This window comes from Calonectris borealis, chromosome 16, assembly GCF_964195595.1.
Source record: "Calonectris borealis chromosome 16, bCalBor7.hap1.2, whole genome shotgun sequence".
Classification (NCBI taxonomy): Eukaryota; Metazoa; Chordata; class Aves; order Procellariiformes; family Procellariidae; genus Calonectris; species Calonectris borealis.
In genome coordinates, this window is record NC_134327.1 from 5561282 (window position 1) to 5565213 (window position 3932).

A 3932-nucleotide genomic window follows, 5' to 3' on the forward strand; every position below is an offset into this window, starting at 1 on the left:
CTGAGCGAAAGGAAATAAATGTTTTACTTCTGAGTGGTTCATGTATATCAGTTAGTGACTGCAGGGAAACGCAGCAGTGGAGACAAGCCTTCTGAACCAAAACACAGCCTCTGGGAGTCATCTCTAACGATTGTCTAGTGATCTCTGCAGGCGGTTTGGTCCAAATGGACAAAGAAAAAAAGTATAACTATCTTGGGCTTTGCTCTTCCCCTCAACTGTATTCATCTTCCATAAAAAGTATAAAAGATGGGAAAGACCTTCCTCTGATGATGATTTTTCTCCAGTTTAAAATGTTAAGTAACTTCTCAGATAACTTTCTTTTTTAATTTTTCCTTTCAGCCTTCTGGCCTCTCTGGCAAAAAACTGTTTCTGAAATCCAGTGCTCTAAAATTGCATTGTGACGCATCTTCTGTGCCAAGAATTTTGAACATAAATAATTATTTGTAATTAGGCACTGTATTTCACTATCCTAAGAGTCCTTAAATCAGCACAGATTTCTTCTATGCTGAATGCAAGACAATTGACATCATTTCTTCTTCTCCAGATGTATAACTATGAAACAGCTTGTTAACCTTTTTTTCAACCTGGAGAAATAAAATATGTATGTACATATGCGCATTACATTACAGCATATCTTGTCTCAGAAAGCTAGCGTAACATGACACCCCAGCTAAAAAAAGTAGAGGTAATTTTAAATAAATGGTCATTGTAAGTTAAATATATCTTCTCATGATGTTTAAAATATATACAAATGTAAGTGCTAACTGTAGGGAGGTGAGGTACGGGCAGTGGAGCCACACACAGCGGACAGGCACCAGACTGGGCTGTATAAACAGGGTAAGATTGATACTGCAAGTGCTCACACACACAAACAACTTTCCTCTTGCAATAACTGATGGAACTAATTCTCAGCAGCTGCCCAGAAGGGTAAAGTTATTCCTGAGCGTGAGAGATTGCAAGAGTGCTGGCAGAGTTCACTGCTGAGTTCAGCCTGACTCAAACACCATATAAAGCCTATTTTTTGCCCAGATACCCCTGCACGAAGCGCCCTCGCTGGCTCAGAGGAAGGGGGGTACTGATTTACTTTTCCTTTTCCGTGCTTTCTGTGGGGAATGTTCTATATAACCTCAGGATCTGTTGGCCCCAAAAGAAAAATATTTGAACACGTACCTCAGTTTAAAATGTGGGAAGTCCTGCTGACATCAGTGAATCTAATCCATATGTTTGAAAGGAAGCATAGACCTAAAGTGCTGTACTGAGCTGTGGTCTAAAACGGAGCCAACTTTTTTATAGGGAAGTTACAATATAAATTTCTCAGATACGTCTTACTGGCCAGTTCCTCCTGCCCCAGACATTCGAATTTGCTCAAACATTTGGATCCACTTCCACGTAACATTTTTTTCATTAGTTTCCCATAGAAGGTAATTACAGAGCAGTAAGTACAGAAATTGTACAAGTATCAAGTGGTGATGAGCATTTACCTGAGGTAAATATACTTGAAATGGAAAATGGGCAATAGCCTATTTATTAATGGCCGAAAAAGAGAGGCCAAACTCCTCAAATACCTTAACTAAACGTATTTTAAGATTTTTTTTCTACAGTTGTTTTGTAGGTGGACAGTTATTCAGAAGTTTTTGTGTTTTTTTTTTTTTCCCCAGAGTGTTCTTTCTAAAAAGCTTGCGGTTGTTGAAGTGGAGAGTGTTCATAAAAAGATAACTGTAGTATTTTTCTCTCAAAAAGACAGATTTAACACTAGGATGTGCTGCACCTTTCCAAATATTACCAGATACTCTTTTCTATATATTGTGTTTCCAAGGTGAGACCACCTTAAATAGTAACTTAAACACTTGTATGTTAAAACAATCAAGTTTTGCAACTCATCAGTTAGAAATGTTGAGACTCCTGGCTGTGCTCAAATCAGAAAAATACTCCTTTTACAGCACCCTCAACCAAAAACAACAGGAAGAGTCTTTACGAGCAGGAAATGTGCTTGTTCACTCACAGTTCCTCCAAAACCACCGCCCCAACCTGCCTTTCTCTCAAGCTTGAGTTACCATCAGTGGCTTTTAAACTAGAATTCCTGGGCCCCGTCTCAGGAGTAAGTCAGTCTGTCTCCTGGGAAGTAACCACGACAAGAGGGACTGTTGTTTTGAGGCTTACACCTGTTACAGGCATCTCCAGGAGAAAAACTAAAAACTTCTTTAAAGGACGTGAATGTATTGTGTGCGTTTTTCCAAAGGAAAGTGGTTACACTATTTAATGCCTTTTTCTGAACACCTAAGTTTTACTCGTGTAACAGCCGTTCAGATGGCTGTTGCTGCATCTATAATGGTTGGGAGTCTGCGCTGTTTTAATCATAACAGTATTGCGAGAAATTTATACATAGGTAATGGGAAAATGAAGGGAAGGTGAAAAGATTGTCAAAAATCCTGGAAAAACGTTTTCCTCCTCATAAGACTAAATATGGTTCTGTGATTTAGGGCTCATTTCTATGTAGATTGGAAGCATTTTGAGGCAGGAATTGTCTTTTGCTGAACCTTGGTAAGGTATCCCCTGTTGGGAATTCTCACTTGGTCTCTTCAGGTGATTCAGTTTTACAACTGCAGTTGACACACACAGCTTTTAGTCAGGTGTACTGTCAGTTTGTGCTGGGGTGATGAGCAGTACAAGGAATAGTCACCGATGGTTGCAATCTGTAATACAGTTCTTCGGCTGTGATGTTACAAATGGAAGAGAGGACGAGGCCATGCTTGGGAACAGCCATGGGAGAGACAGAGAGGGAGCAGTGAGTGGGATAAGGTGGCCAATAATAAGGTGCAGATTACATCACAGGCTGGTGCACACTTCCTTGGTTTGGAAAATTAATTTGTTATTAATTTATTTCATTAATTTTTATGTACAAAATACAGTGGCTATCTGATTGCTCAGAAGTTGATTGGCCAAGATAAGGCAGATTAAGTTCCAAATGAACGTACCCATTAAATTAATAGAAATTGTCTACCAGCAACATACAGAAATTAATATATTCAAAATTGCTATGAAATGTAGCAATGGCGTGATTTTACTGAAATGATACATAATCTCCTACATGTAAAACTTCTGAAACACAAAAGTAAAGTGTATTAATCTGTAATGCGTTCCTTGACAGTTGTACAATACTGTGCTGTAAGCTGACTCAACTATTTGAGCACGTCTCCGTCTCGGGGCTGACCTGGGTGAACGGCACAACCCGCAGGCGTTGGCTCGCAGGACACGCGGATCCCCTGACTGACAGCGAGCTTCGGGCACGGGAAGGGTTCTGTGGCACGACTGTCAATCGCTCCTACCTAATGCCGTTCTACTGGAGAAAGTTCAATGCAGCTTTAAAAACGCGCAGCTGTCAACAGGGAATCCCACTGAGCTCGTCCGCCAGAAGCCTGTGCTGGTCTCTCCGGTGTAGGCCGGCTGCGAAGGTCGGTGGGTGCCGACAGCTCGCAGCAGGGCTGCCCGGGCGAGCAGAGCCCGCCCGGCTGCATGCCTGACGGACCACAGCCACCCTCCGCTCTCCTCTCCTCCCCGGGGACGGACAGTCAAGCGGGTGTTAGTAGAGCCGCGTGCTCGGCGGCTCTTCCCCCGCACCGCTCCCCTCCGCCGCCGGGAAGCGGCCCCGGCCCGGCCTGCAGCCGGCCCCGCGCACCGCCCCGGCCCCGGCCCCGGCCTGCAGCCGGCCCCCCGCACCGCACCGCACCGCCCCGGCCCGGCCCCGACCCCGGCCCCGGCCTGCAGCCGGCCCCCCGCACCGCACCGCCCCGGCCCCGGCCCCGGCCCTGCTACAGCCGGCCCCGCGCACCGCCTCGGCCCCCGCCGCAGAGCGCCCCCTGCCGGCAGCGGGTACCGCCGGCGCATGCGCGCGCGGCAGCGGCTCTCTTTCCTAGCCCCGCCTCTTTCGCGCC